This window comes from Solanum lycopersicum, chromosome 10 (genome assembly GCF_036512215.1).
Source record: "Solanum lycopersicum chromosome 10, SLM_r2.1".
NCBI lineage: Eukaryota > Viridiplantae > Streptophyta > Magnoliopsida > Solanales > Solanaceae > Solanum > Solanum lycopersicum.
In genome coordinates, this window is record NC_090809.1 from 55,714,570 (window position 1) to 55,732,141 (window position 17,572).

Consider the following 17,572-nt stretch of genomic DNA (forward strand, 5'->3'; position numbering starts at 1 on the left):
AGATTCATACCAAACTTACAAATTGAATAACCGACCTCCTTAGTGTTGTTTGAGGGCTAGTTCTTATTTAGGTCACCTTAAACATAACTCCTAACTACACTACGCAATTTTTTTAACATATTAACTTTGCTCTTAAATACATTGATAGGATTTAGTGGGACTTATGAGGTCTACTATTATTAAGACTAAAATGTACCACTTCGCTGGAACGAAGTCACCAAACCTAAGACGGATGGAAGCCTGGGTATTACTAAGGCTATGAAAAAAAATAAAAAAGCTACTCTAGTTAGTCTTACTTGTAGACTTTTCTCTAATCTCAACCATCTATGGTCTTAGTGACTGATTAACAAATACGCTAGCGCTCTGAAAAGTCATGCAAATTTTTCATCATTATAAACATTAAATTTGATTTGTATATTTGTAAGCAAGGTAATTTTTGAAATGTTGTTACGAGAAATTTCACTAATATTTGAAATTTTAACTGGATCCCTAGACTACTAAATCTTAAATTATGTACGACTAAGCTACTATATTGTGTAGAAGACTAAAGTCGGCTAGGATATCATGTATATAATATACTCTATAATATATTTGTGTTACAGTAGGATTTTTAGTATAGATAAAATAAGACTTTTCTCCTATATAAGAAATTTGTAGCTCAACATTATTTTTATCAATACAATCCTTGATTTCTCCATACTTACATGATATTTCTACATGGTATCAGAGCAGACAGAGGTTTTGAGATCGAATTCAACGCCACCTAAAAATTAAAAAGAATTTTTACGTGCTTGACCCATGAAAAAAATCAGGTTCGCACGTAAGGGGGCGTGTTGAGAATATATTAAATAATAAAAGTGTTCTTCTCTCTAATAGCTTAAGTTTTTAGATGATATAATCACACACTTCACCAACTAGGATTGTTAGAAGTATAATAATTTTACCTTATTTAATGTAGATCATTGTAATAATTGAGAAAGAACAATGATTAGTTAATTGTAATATCCATTCTGATGGGAATAATTATTTATTTTGTTGTGTCATTTATATTTGGGATAATTTTATATAATAACAAACAGAGGCAGATCTACGAATTAGGGTCACTGGGTGCCAACAGAGGCGGACCCAAATGATTTGATAGGGGTGCACGTGCATTCGTTAACTTCAAAAAAATTACGTGTATATATGTATATATATCGTGAGAAACTGACATAAAGTAGGGTATAATCAACTGTACACCCATAAGAAGCGTAAGAATGCCCTTGTTTAGTTGGTACAAGTCAGAGGAACCACTCGCGAGAATACGGTTCAGTCTTATTTCATTATTTTTATTTTAAGTTTAGCTTATAAATCATAATATTCGAGCCATTAATACCAATCAAATACTACATTATTCGTTAATTGTAGTAAAAAATTTTGTTAACTACCTAAATTAAGATAGTATTGGTGCATCAAAATCTTCAAATTTTAGATTGTCTCTAATTCTAAGTAGACTAATCGATTAAATCAATTTTAGATTCAGATAGAATTATTCATCTTGTGACTGGACGGGAGAGCAAGATTGGGCGATAGACAGAAGCCTGAAGCTTTAATTAATGACAACTTTGTTGTTTAAAAGTTTAAAGGAGATTTCAACGGTGAAGAGAATTTTTTTAATATATTTAATTATATAAAAGAAAAGTCAAAGAGTTAAACTAAATTAGTTACAAAATAATTATTAATTAATACTTAATAAGAAGTTATAAGTAAACAAAAAATCAAAAGAGAATGTGCTAGTAGTTTAAAAAAGAAACGATGCCTGTGGTTAAAAGGAAAAATTAAAACAAAAGAAAAAAGTTGTTGCCTAGAATCGATTCTTTGATTTAAGGATTGCAAACTCGATGGTCTACTATTATGCCAAAGAATGCATTTGTCCTCCAGGTGGCACGGGTTTTATTTATCCATATTTGTATAAAAATACTTCTATATAAATAGAGTTTCCGTCGAAGCTCGTGGGTGGCATCACCCCAAAGTGCTATATTAGATCCGCCCCTAATGTCAAATTAATAATGTAAAATAAATATAGTAGCTACTTTTTGATTTATTTATGTTTCATAGCAAACTGTTTGACAGTCGCTTCTCTCCCTCATATTCTTCCTTGCCTCTCTCCCGCTCTCGCTCGCTCCCCGTCGCTTGCCTCTCTCGCTTTATACAATAGAAATGTATAAATTGTGATTCTGTTTGTATAAAATGAGAGAAAATTGTATATACGCATGCAAATACATATATCTCTGTCCTATACACTTATAATTATACAACACAGATATTTCTCTGCGCAAGTCTCTTTTGCCTTTCTCACTTTCTCATTTTATACAAATTCAAATTGTATATAATTTCTCTCTTTCTCGTTTTATACAATTTGATTCAATTGTATATTCCCTGTCCAAGTCTTTTTTGCCTTTCTCTCTTTCTCGTTTTATACAAATTCAAATTGTATGTAATCGTCCTATACACATATAATTATACAATACAAATATTTCTCTGTCCAAGTCTCTTTTGCCTTTCTCTCTTTCTCGTTTTATACAAATTTAAATTGTATATAATTTCTCTCTTTCTCGTTTTATACAATTCGATTCAATTGTATATATGTATATCGAAATAGACATACCTTTCAGTTGTATACATATAGCGAATTATACATATATATGTTTGATATGGAGCACAATTATGCAAACTTTGTTGTAGCATAAAAATTTGAATTTTGTGTTTGGTACATGTGAAAGTTGCCCTTTGTATTTTGACAATTATCATGAACCATCATTATTATTCTTATATTTACTTTTTTATTCTTCTTTCACTAATTTTATTCTCTCATTATTAAATATTCGAAAGCTTCTTAAACGTTTATACATTCTACATTATGCAAAATCTATTTCAATATCATTATATCAACTTATCAAATTTAGCACAACACTATTTTGATACTATTATATAAACTTTTTCAATTTTTGGAGTCAGATTTTATTGTTCTAACTTTACATTATATAATTTTAGTGAAAATAAAAAACAAAAAGCATTGACCTCCCTCTTTATCTCCAAGAGGCGGAAGGACAAAAATCATATCATTTGCATTTTTACTTTATAATATTCTTGTATATCTTACTTCTCGAGATATTATTTGTAGGATTATATTGAGTATGTTATAATTATTCAATTATATCTCAATTAAAAAAAGGTTTCTTTATGAAATTTAGCTTTCAACCCTCAAACTCATTGAAATGACTCTGTCATATGAAATGAGTGTTTTTTTTTTACGAAAGACTAAGTAGGAATCATCTTTTAGTTCAGAATTGTAGTCAATTGTTAAATTGACATTTTAATTTAACTTTTTTTATTAAGACAATAGTACTATCATTCTCCATTAATCATTATTTATGTAATTAATGTAACTTTGACATAGAACAGATGAAATATGTTGTACAACAATTCATGACGGTGACTAAAGTGATATCAAATTATCGGTAACGATACGACAATATCATATTTTATAGCATAAATATGTTGATACGTTTTTTAGATTGGAATACATAATGCAAAAATAAGATTATGTACTTTTAAAGAAAAAATGGCGTTTGATTAATTTTTTCTCTATTTTCTTTTCAATTTTTTGAAATTATTATAATGTGAAATTTTTCGACACATATTCAAATTTAGTAAGACCGTGACCTAGTGTAATTTCCCCAAAAATCAATATGCAAGAAAATGTTGGGCTAAAAGGTGGGTCGACCTCTTTTTAGTCCATTCAAAGATGGGAAAAATTGTATATAATAGCAAACTATTAATTTAAAGTAAATTCTAGGCTTAAGTCATACACAGACCCTTAAAGTTGTCCTAATATTTCATTTAGTCAGCCCAACTCAATCTTTTTCCTATTGAACATCTATACTACAGTAAATTTGTACCTAGTAGACATTTTTTGCGGACATGGCACTATGTGTGTAATACACACACCTAAAGAGCGTGAAAGACATCATTTACTTAAAAAAAGATTTTTTTTAATAAAAAAATTAAGGTAATATCTCCTCCTCTTCTTTGACTCAACCATCATTGCTACCAACTTTCCTCCATCATCATTCTTTCTCCGGTCATTTTTTTCATCTTTTATTTTTCAAGCCATCGTTTTCTTCCCCTTCTTCACCACTCACCACTGACATCATAAATATATAATTTATTGTGGTAAGAAATGAAATCAAAAACAATTTTGAGGAAACTCCATTTTTTTCGACGAATCTGAAATTATTTTTTTCAAAATCGTTAAGAAATTTAAATCCTAAAGAACTCACAACATAAAAGAAAAAAAGTATCAACAAATTTAAATTAATATTTAAGAAAGTAGTGAGATTGTGAGAAATACCAATTACAATAATGAGTAAGATTCAAGGAGAAGGACAGGTGAATGTATGGAAAACAAATTTATATAATTTTGAATTGAAAGGAAAAAGAGTCAAATTCAAAATTACTATCGAAATGCTTTGATTTTGTGTCTCGTGCTAAGGGAAATGGTGAACGGATGTCAGGGGAGGGATGGGATGGGATGTTCTGGGAAGAAGAAGAAGAAAAGGGGAAAGATTTTTTTTTTTTTAATTACTTTTTTTAGTGAAAACATAATTTTTGTTTATTTTATTTTTTTAATTTATATTTAAGTGTTTTTATGGGCCCAATGCCACATGTCTCTTTTTTATTAGTTATTATGCCACGTCAGCAGCGAGTGTAAGACACTCTCCCTTTACTTTTAGTTAATTGTCAAAATATGTTAAATATGTTATAAATACATTGAATTAAGTGGATAGTCCATAAGGTTGGTACATGAACAACTATTCATATTCACTAGGTGACATGAACCTTTTTGAATAAGAATGTATCTATTTATTATGATACTTAATATGATAACCTTTGGAGTGATTTCTCACTCTATAAATAGGGTTGTTCATTCACTATTGTAATAGATACATATGAGATTTGCATACACTTGAATAAGAAGAAAGTCTTATCTTCCATCTTACTCCTCTTGTCTTCATCTCTTTATATTTATATTGCCATGAGCTTGATTTTATAACAAAATATGTATTTTTTTAAAATAAAAAAAGTGTTCGATTGGAACAAGCTTAAGAACAGGTGTCTAAATGAAATATGTGGACAACTTTAGGTGGCTATGGATAACTTAAGCCTAAATTTTATAACCATAGTTTGATTTAATTGTATTCCATAGATAGTTTGATTTAATTGTATTCCATAGAAAGTTGTTTTTATTTCACCTCTCTCCTGGTGAATCTCGCTCGCCACTTTCGTTTTCTCCCTCGTCTCTCTTGTTTTTATACAAATGCAAACGTATAATATGTGTTTGTGTTTGTATAAAAAGAGAAAATTGTATATATATATATATATATATATATATACATATACATATATTTTCGCCCCCCTTTCTCCCATCTCCCAAATCTCGCTCTCTCACTTTATACAAAAACGCAAATGTATAAAATGTGCTTGTGTTTGTATATAGCGAGAGAAAATTATATATATACATTTATTTTCGTTCCCCTCTCTCCCTCTCCTAGTTCTCACTAGCCACTCTCACAGATCTCGCTCGCTCACTCGCCTTTCTCATTTTATACAAACAATACAAACAAGAGAAAATTGTATATACAAATACAAATGCATATATTTTCATCTTATACGCTTATGATTATACAAATATGATCTTCTCCTTCCCATATTTCTTTTGTCCTTCTCTCTTTCTCGCTTTATACAAACACAAATTATACAATTGATCTTTTGTATATGTATACCAAAGCATATTATACAATTGTTTTCTTTTGTATATGTATAACGAAATTATACAACTGTTTTCTTCTGTATATGTATAGCGAAATATGCATATTTATGCTTGTTATGAAGCACATTATGCAAATTATAGATATAGCTTACAAATATAATTTTTATATTTGCTATATGTGAAAGTTACTTTTCAAAAATCCTGTTATCCATGATTATTTCTCTCGAATTACAGAAACCTCCGCATATTAATACATACATTGAGATAACATGTTTTTTTTTAATCAATACACAATATTTTATTGCAAATGAATAAGATATTGAGAAATTGTCTTTTTAACATTTTCACCTTGTATATAAACTATAAAGTGTACATATGGGCCTAGACTATACTGTAAACGTTTCTAGTTCAAAAGGCAAAAGACAAGGGTAACCAGGATTAGATTATAGTGAAACCACCGATAACTTTTTTAATACTCCATTGATAAATTTCACTTTACAATAATCGATCACTACGTTAAATTGTATAGTTTTAGATTGATGAATCAATATTCAAATTGTGAGTCAAGTAAATCGTCACATCATCAGTACTTTGACAATACTAGAAATAAGTAAACAAGAAAATTCAGGGCAAATTAATAAAAATTTGTGTAATAAATATAATTTTTCATTAAACCAGTTCACTAAAAAATATTTTTTCACATAAAGAGAAGCTTTCTAAATTATTCATATGAAAATACTATCATTATTTTCTTTTCTCATTATTTCAATTAAAATATCTACATAAATACATTAATATATATTTATCAGACAAAAATTTCAATAAGCAAATAGTGATTTTTTTTTTGTACTTGGTAATCGTTCTTTTAGAAAACAAAGTGAATTGAATTTTTATTTGCCATCCCTACTGTTTTTGTTTTTACAATTTGCAATCATCAATAGTAAAATGTAGGCTTAGAAGTGACATTTTACTGTATTAAATTATTAATTATTAGGCTTATTTTTCCTATCCTAAAGGAGAATAGATATAATAAATTAATTCCTTCAGTTACTACGCCAAGTGAATAAATTAGTGATCACTTATCTAATAATCAACAAGTACTTCTTATAATTATAATATTAATATTTAATATATTACATAATGATCATTTTATTCAATTCATGTAGAAGAGAAAAATATAGTTATTTGGCTAGTTTAATTAAGTGACGGTTTCACTTGATTCTTGAGGTTTTGTTTCAACACTTTAACCTTAGGTATAAACGAACTTTTCATGCTATGTAATATTAAATTTCAAGAGTGTTAATCATCATATGAACTTAATATGAGATTTGCTTATGGTATTACATATACTTCATCTTTTTAAAATTTTATCAATCTACAAGTCTGTCAATCCTACTTGATCCATCCTCACCAGTTCACCTTTGGTGAAACATGTTCCATCACCCTTTAAATGATTTATGTATGCAACCATTCAAAAGTCTACTTTCTTTTTTTGTTTTGTTGTTATTGTTGAAAGACAATAACTTTTTAAAAATTTCCTTAAAAAAAAACATTTGTACTAAATTGAACACAATGCATCATAAGAGATGGAGGAAGTAAAAATATATCTACTAGTAGTTGTATATTTAAGTAAATTAAATGGTACTCTTGTGACATCCAATCCTCTGAAATACGATTTGTTTGTTAGTTATGTATTTTAATTAGATATTGAAAAAATGATTTTCAAATATTTTAAAATTTTAGCCATTTTATGGGTGTAATTTCACTTTTTTTCACAAAACTTTCTTTAAAATTCAAATAAAATATATATCTAAACACAAATTCAAATTTCATAAATCACAATTTTAAAAGTGAAAATTTGGAAATATAAAAATATCAATTCAAAGTAACTTCATTTATATAGGCTACGCTAGCAATTTCATACCAATGTATCACCGTAACGAAACTAACGACTTTGAATTGCGTGCTACATAAAACCAAACGGTCATAAATATAACACGAATTAACTACTTTATTGTATGCTCCTTCGTTCTTTTTTACTAATTTGTACGGTCAAATTTCGTTATAATAGTGAAATGACATTTCACATATAACAATATGATTTTTTTTCATAATTAGTTTTTCATTGTGGTGTCAAAATTTTCCTATAACAATAATGACAAAAACAGTTTTTCATGGTATATCAATAAAAATATTCCTTTTTTTAATTCACAAAATCTTTTGAACTAATTTCTTGAGTATTTTAATTTATTTTAACTGAATGAGATCTAAATATCAATGAAACTGGTTTATTAAATCTAAGAAGTTAGATTAAGAAAGAGACTCTTGTGGTTAAGTCAAAGATGAATATTGAGTATGGTCGAAGAATTCTTGTATTTTAATTTCTCTCTTCTTCACTTGGGGCTCACTCCTTTGAATTGGGACACAATTATAAAATTTATAATAATAATAAAATAAAATATAATTGTGTGAAAAGAGAGAAGGCAGTTAATACTAAAATACGGTATTTTTTGAGAGTCAAATAGTTTAAATTTGATTGACAATCTGCTTATGAAATCTTCAATATTTTTGAAATGAAATTTATATATTTGTAAACTATATAAAAAAATATTATAAGTCATAATTATTGAAGATTCAAAATATTTAAGGGATATATGAATTTTTTTTGATAAAAAGTAAACTAATTTAAATCTCGAATTGTAAAGTGTGTCACATAAATTGAGACGTAGAGAGTAGTTGTTTTAGTAGGGATAAATTACAAGTCTAAAAAAGTGCATCATTGCATGCATCATCAACCATGATATTCATAAAAATTATAGTTAAAAAAACCTTAAACGTGAAAATGGCTAAAACTATATCTATCAGTGAGTCGTAATCATTAACGGATTTTTGAACTTTGATAAAACAATTATTATATAATAAAATATAAGTCAAAATTAAGCTGATGTAACACGAAGAATTCTCCCCTAAATAGAACTATGTTTTATAATATTTTATATTATGCAGTATATATACCCTTAATTAGTGGCATATATTTATTTATATATTTTTATTCGAGAGTTTGATCCTTCTCGAAATTTAAATTAAATATGGCGTTTTGAATGCTTTCTAAGGGAGGTATGAATTGGACCTTCTTTCTCCACAATTAACAACTTTTATTTTCAAGCAACAATATTAGTGTGTTTTTTTAATTTTTTTTTGGTAACGTGCATGTTTTGCAATACGACGTTTGAAAAATATTTTAATTTTGGCCGATATTGTTATTACGATATGAAATTTTGGACGATCTTTTACTCCCTGCACTATTTAATAATGTATTTAAAGGTATATATGTGTCTATGTGGACACATTACTATTTATAATTATGCAATATTTATGTCCATCTGAACACATATATACCTTTAGAATAAACTATTAAATAGTGCAGGGTAAAAGTTCGTTAAGACAATTTCAATCAAAGTTCAAATATATTTTGGACATTCTTCCCTAAAAAATAGCTAGGCTCAATTGTAAAAAACCTATCTGTCCAATAAAAATAGAAAAATAAAATTTGTGTATATTTTATTCTCCTCAGATTTTATTTGGCCATATTACATTGACTTTGCTATTATTAAATTTTGTGGCTACCAAAAATAAAAAATAAAAAATCATGAGCCACAAACTAGGATGCAGAAACAAGAAAAATAGATTTTATTGCAGACATGACTTCTCATGGTCAGATTGAGATTTATATTATCTCCAACAAATAAAATTAAAATTAAAAACATGATCATGTTCAGATGTTGTTTTATGATTTTAAGGCACATAAGGTGCACCTGTGGACTACTCCCTTAGCCTCACGCATAATACTTTTGGTTAAAGTGATGCATGTTACAAAAATTCTGTTCAAAGCGCTACTTTTTAATAGTTGTTGAAAAATTTGAATTTGATTGAAATTTTATTACAAACTTCAAACACCAGGGCATTGGGAAACTAAAAAAAGAATATGTTCACAATTTTGAAGTTAATTATGATAATGAAGAAAAGATGCAGCCTTGGACAAAATGATAAAAGAATACTATACATGATGTACAAAATTATATAGTTATTCACCAGAAAAAATATGTATCAATTGATATGTATATATTAAGAGATACACTATGTTTGATAGAAATTGATGATTTTTTTTTATATTCTTTTGTGTTTAAATGATTGTGTTTCTTGAATTACCATTACGTAGTTAGGTAATAGATAGGGATAATACGATTTTTAGGCCAGGAAAATAAAGATTTTTATGTCTCTCGAAGATTTTAGAGTAGTAAAAGGCGTAAACGTAAAACAAGATATTTAACTTGATGAGGCGTTGGGGTTACGCATGCCACATGAATTTTCAATTTTTTTAATATATTAAAGTAAATAATAATAATAATAAAATTATATAGAAATTTCAAGAAATATAAATAACTGAAAATGCACATACATAATTCTGCCTGATCATCTTTAAAAAAACACTAATCAAAATCAATAAGTAACTAAAAACAATTAATTAAAACTGCTAATATAGAAAACTAATCAAACTCTTTAAAATATTTGAGTAGAAATCTACAAATTAACTTGTAAAAAATGGAGGAGGAACCTATAATTAGAAGCGTCAAAAATTCAAATAGAGCAAGTGATGAATAATGATATGTTATTGCTTTGTAGTTGCACATATAAAAATTAGGGGTGAGAACAAATTTTTAAAAAAGTTTTTTAACTTCTTAAATTTAATAACAAGTTGAATTTTGTGTTTATTGTTATTAACTTAAGGATTTGCTTAGCAATTTTAATCTTAATTAAGAGAGGTTTTTGGGTCCCAAAAAAAAAATCATTTAACACCTAGGCATATGTGTCCAAATTAATGAGGTTTATGTCTCACAATACTTTCATCCTTAGATTGCCCCGATCTGCTTTTAATATGTATTGTCATAAGGTCTGCTTTCAAAAATATCTTTTTTTAAATATCGTTTAAGATGATTGGTGATATAAATTGTAATCATTGAAAATCTATTTTTGTTGAGAAAAAAATCCTTAAATCTTTTAATTGTACTCATATAGACGTATATATGAATAAATACTCCTAACACATCGATTTTCCTTTTATTCTCTTGAAAAATAAACTTTTTTTAAAAAAAATAAAAATTTCTTGTGTCCTCTCAAGGGTCCTTTACAAAAAGGGGATTATCAGGGTATTAATAGGACAATTCGATCAATTATTTTCTAAAATTATTTTATCTTATTATTTTTTATTTTATATAAAGTATAACTAATTTTTTTTTGAAAAAAATCATCCTAATCATATTTAGTTCACTTTTATAAATTTAAAAGATCATCTTAATTGTTCGAAACGAGTAAATGCTGAAATAAAAATTCAATACTTTATCGAAAAAAATGATATAGATTGATTCAATACAATCAAATTCGAACAATTCAACCGCTTTCTCCTTAATCACGTATATCATCATCCATCACATTCTTGGCAAAAATTTGAAAATGCATCTATCATTAACCATCAAAAAATATTGAACCTGGACCAGTAATGGTCCTTAATTTTTTCTTTTTGAAGTCATCAATTTATCTTTTATATGTTGATTGATTAAACAAAGAAGGGCTAAAAAAAAACTACCCTAGAAATAATTGAACTTACTTTACAAATAATCCACATCCACGTGTCACTCCTTAAATACCCCTGTTGATATCTAACTTAAAAATACCTCTATGCTAGAAATATTTTTGATGAAATTATTTCAAATAAATTGAACGTTAACTCAAGTTGGTCAATTCTCTGCAGTCTTCCACATAGACTCCAACAATAGCATTGAATTCCCTTCTTCCATTTGTTATACTAAACTGAGACCTAAAAAATGCACTATTACCTATTTTTAGACGGATTATTTCTTTATATTTAACGCGTAACGATCGATAACGTAAATAAAGTTAAATCAATATAGTGGTTGGATAGGCAAAGGGATAGCATTTGCATCAATGTAAGCTGTTTTTGCTAAAGACTTGTACCCACAATATCATCCACTTGCATGCAATACCTAACCAAAAATTAAACATGAAACTACAAACTGCATCACTTCAATGTTATTGTGGCCCCTTGATTTTAATAGTATCTTATAATTATTATCTTCCTTTCAATTTTTTTTTTTTTAAAAAAAAGTAAAATGAAGGGGTTCGAAATACGCAAATCAAATATTTTATCTAGTCTTATCTTAATTTGAGCATCAATTTTAAAATTAATTTTACACATTTTAAAAATATATATGAAAGTATTGTGTGCTTGATCAAAGTAAAAGTTCTCTAAAATCTCCCAATAGCAATAATGTCATATAATATAATTTAAATAAAAATAAAAGCTTCATTCACCCATCCACTGACTTAAATTTTAAATAAGAAATATAATTATATCCCCAATTATTATACGACCAAGATAATGCTCTTTGCTTGTTAAAAAAACAAAAAACTAACGTAACAAGTTTATTTACATTATATTATATATATTATACTTATAACATACACGTATGTTATACAAAGTCTCACACATTCTCCAAGGTGTCATCGGTTTATCAAATGGCTCTATTCACGCACAAGTAAATTTCATTTAAATTATGAATGCATATTTTATATGATATTTTTAGATTTTAAAATTCAAATAATTAAGTTTATTTTTAATCGGAAGTTCTTTGTATATTTTAAAATATTAATTATTTTACTTTATAATATATTTTACGTAATTTATAAGTATATAAATTTTTATTTTAAAAAATATTAAAGATTTAATGTGTAAATTTCTGATCAAGCTCAAATTATTTGACTCTCGAAAAACGAAATTATGTATTATATAAATTGAGATAAAGAGAGTATCTAAATTTAGATAAATAGATTTTATTAAACAATTTTAACTTAATTGTTTTTTTAAAAGAATTAAGTGTGTTCTCAAATGTTTATTACATGGATGAATAAACCACTTAAAACATGTCATAAGTCTTAAAAACACCATTACTAACCCTTTGTACCTTCTTACTTGGACATCCATATCTAATTATATTTTAATTTTAAAAAAGGAATTGAAAATGTTTTTATATAAATATTTTATCATGTGTGCATGTTTTGATCAGTCAAAATATATTATTATTCGAGTATTTAAATATAATTATGAATAAGTTAAAGAGATTATCAATATATTCAATCTAAATCAATTATAGATGGAACATACAAGTGGACATGGAAAACTATTTTTTCCTAGCAATAATGAAAGGGAATTGTGATGAAAATGGAAGGTTGCAGCTGTTTATTTGCTTTATCCAACAAGGGAGAACAATTATTTATACTTGTAATAAAATAAAATAGTTCCAAAATATATGTCATCACTTCACTAGTACGTCTTTCAACTACGACTCTATGGTTAAATACAATTTCTTGTCAAAGCCACTTACTGTTGCAACAATCTTATTACTTTGGAGCCACATTGGGGGTCTAGTTTTATCGGGTACAAAGTCGTTTTTTTACTTTTAAAATAAAAAATTTCAATATAAATTTAAATTTAATCAGATTTTAATATGAATATTAGATATCGAATGAAAATTTAAGAAGTAAAAAAATAAGGTGACACGGTAATTGATAAGAACACATGACAATGCTTTATGATTCTTATCACTGGCAATTTCTCGTACCAAACTAGGGGGGAAATTGGTGACTCGTGAAAACAACGTGGTACACATACAGGAAATATTAATATCAAGTTTACTCCTAAATTAGTTTAGTGGATATTGGTCCAAAAAAATAAATAAATGTGGTTTTCCTCTAATACTTTAACATATTAATGGTTTAGTTTTAACATAATATAAGAGAGAAGATAGAGGTTTTGGATTTGAATTGAAGCATTAATTCTCCTTAGTTAATTCAAAAAATTACAAAATGAAGCATACTATTTAAAAGTAAGTTTTTGAATTTTTTTATTACGAGTAACGATATTTAAAGTTCACTGTCAAAATTTTTAAAAAACTTATATCTATACTTTAATAAATACATATTTTGAATCTATTTATTCTCTAAGTAAATTTTTTTGACAAAGGAATTCAATTAACTCTTTGTTGAACTTGGCTCTAGTATTACTAGGTTCAAGCCTCATCGCTACTAATTATTAAAAGAATCTATAGGTACTTGACCAAGAAACACAAAAAAAAATCACACATGAATAATAAGGAACCGTCAAATTAAATAAATAAAAAGGTATGTTCCCTCTAATAATTTTTATTTCTATCATATATTTATTGCATTATTTGTGGAGAGATGAAATATCTTGGAGTATTAGAAAGGCAATGCAAAGCAAATTATAATCCCTATAATTTGGATAAATTTATTTAAGACAATGGAAATCACCTTCACAAAAGGAAATGATGATGATGAAACAAGACAATGTGATGACATCAAAAGCAAATTAAGCACTTCAAGTTATAATTATAAGAATAATTAAGATTTGATTCTCATGCATTATGAAAGCAATAAGCTAATTAAGCTGATGGAAGATCAAAATTGAAAAGGTTAATGGAGTTGCATGATATATGGTCTCTAATTTGTTATCTAATTATATTATAGCTACGTAATCACTCTAATCACTAAACATATGTGTCTCTAATCACTATAATCACTAAGTATTTATTTTAAAGCGTTCTTTAACCAATCAACTTAAGCTATCATCTACATTTATTAAATTGCTCGATATATATTACTCATCTGTCCTTTTTTATTTGTTTATTTTTTCTTTTATAGTTGTCCCTAATTACTTATCCATTTTGACAAATTAAAATAGGAATTTTTTTTACCTATTATATCCTCAAAATGACTAATTACTTTGAGAAATGTAGAACTTTTCTTCAACTTCATAATTAATAGGAGTAAAATAGTAAGTTCACTACGTTATTAATTATTTTCTTAATAGGTGTGTCAATTCAAAAATGAATAATTTAAAAGGGATGGAGGGAGTAATTAACACACGTTAACTCTTAAACATTCAAATACTTAACTTAAGAAATTAAATCAACTTCATAATTAATTAGTGATGAAAACACGTCTTGTCCATAATAAACAAGTGTACTAGATAAATATTTTAAATTTTTAGATGTGACAATTCACACAATATATATGTCTGGATAATTGTCACTTTTATTATAATACTTTATCGGTTTTAATTTTGTTTGTCTTATTTTTCTTCTTTAATCTATTTCTAAAAAATATGTATTTTTGATAAATTTTTAATTCTAATTTTTTTCATGATATATTTAAAATTATAAAATTACAGAAAATTTTAGTATATTCTACATATCTTTAATATAAGATCACAAAAAAATTTTAATTTTTTTTTTTAAATTTGATGTCCAATCAAAACTAGACAAATAAATTAAACACAAGAGTGGGAGCTATTGTGGATATATGGACTAAAATATAATAAAAATTGAAGTGGCTTTCTCAAAATCAAAAGAGCAACCAATAATATCTTAATTTGGTTTACTTATGAACTTCATTTAATTTATAACCACAATATATTATAAATACATATAATACGGTGGGTGCTTTTAATATGCACTTGCATTTTCTATTGGTAGCTAGTGGGGTTGCATATTAAAAGCAGTAATAGGGGACTGTGGGGTTTACATAAATATACAAAACTCTGCTATGATAAGTTATTATCAAAATTAGAAAACGACTGCTCATAAGTATCATATCATCAATAGACACTACCTATTAATTAACTCAATTTGCTAGTAAATAGATTACACCAATACTATGAAAATTTTTATTATGTATGAGATTAAATTTACACTAGTTGTATAAGAAAGTATTTTATTATTATTATATTTGAACATTCTTTCCTTTTCTTTTCTTTAAATTTATTTTGAAACTAATTTAATTAATCAATCATTTTGTACGTAAGAAAATAATTTTTTTTATCTAATTATTTTTATCGAATTTTTTTTTTCATTAATTCAAAAAAGCACAAGCATACAAAACTCCAACTTAATTCTTTAAATGGTCACTTATATCATAAAATTGACCACTAAAATTATTTTTATTTCTTTTCTTTCATATGGGATAATGCTCAAGCACCCCTTCAACCTATGCCCGAAATCTCAGAGACACACTTATACTATACTAAGGTCCTATTACCCCCTGAACTTATTTTATTAATAATTTTTTACCCCTTTTTAGCTTACGTGACACTATCTTGTGGGCCCAACGATGGTTGACTTTTTTTTTCGAACTAGTGCCACATAGGCTAAAAAGGGGTAGAAAATTACATATAAAATAAGTTCAGGGGGGTAATAGGACCTTAGTATAGTATAAGTGTGTCTCTGGGATTTCGGACATAGGTTGAGGGGGTACTTGAGTATTTTCCCTTTTTTATTTATAGTACTTTAAATATTTTCACCTTTATATTTTGTATCATTTTAATTTTGACTTTTAAAATTTATCTAAAATTCATTTTAACTTTATTTAAAAATTGATATTTGATTATGAAAATTTGAAATACATGTTAGTATATATGTTTTTAAACTCATTTTTCACTTTTGAATTTATATTAAAGTATATTCAAACATAAATATTATTTCAAATATTCTTTTATTAAAATAAAACATACTCTTATTATCAATTGTTGCTCCATATATTTCAAATACAATAACAAATATATTAAATTCTACGGTCAAATGCCGTGTGTGCGTGCGTGTGCGTGTGCGTGTGCGTGTGTGCGTGTGCGTGTGTGCGTGTGCGTGTGCGTGTGTGTGTGTGTGTGTGTGTGTGTGTGTGATAGCGATAATTCTACTACAAGAATATAAAAATCAATGTTTTGATGATAGACAAGAAGTGCAAATAATCAGTAGCAAATGTACGCAGCAAAAGAAGCCAAGATCGAGTAAAATGGGTCAGCCACGTAATCAAGAAAATAGAGTTATTTGTCAAAGCCAAAAATAATATATTAAAGGTATAATACACTGGACAAAGCACTCTATGGGCTAAAACAAGCACCTAGAGCATGGTATGATCGATTGTCCACTTTTCTTCTCACACATGGATATACAAGAGGAAAAATTGATAATACACTGTTTCTCCGAAAACAAGGTAAAGATCTGTTTATAGTCTAAGTATATGTAGATGATATCATATTTGGAGGAACCAATGATTCACTGGGAGTAGAATTTGCTCAACTAATGAATAGTGAGTTTGAGATGAGCATGATGGGAGAGTTAAACTTCTTTTTAAGACTCCAAATTAAGCAAACTCCAGTTGGAACATCAATTCATCAACAAAAGTACATCAAGGAATTACTGAAGAAGTATGATATGAATGAAGCTAAGTCAAATGACACACCCACTGAGACAACAACAAAGCTTGATAAAGATGAACCAGGTTCACCAGTCAATGACACTAGATATAGAGGTATGATTGGATCACTCCTATACCTCACTGCCAGTAGACCTGATGTAGTGTTCACTGTTGGTCTATGTGCAAGGTTTCAGTCCTATCCCAAGGAATCGCATCTAAAAGCTGTCAAAAGAATCTTGAGATATTTAAAAGGCACAATGAACCTGGTTCTCTGGTATCCAACTGGGGACTCTTTTGATTAAAAGGATTTGCTGATGCAGATTATGCAGGACATATGGTTGATAGAAAAAGTACCTCTGGGATGGTACACTTTTTAGGACCATGTTTAATATCTTGGGCAACTAGAAAACAAAA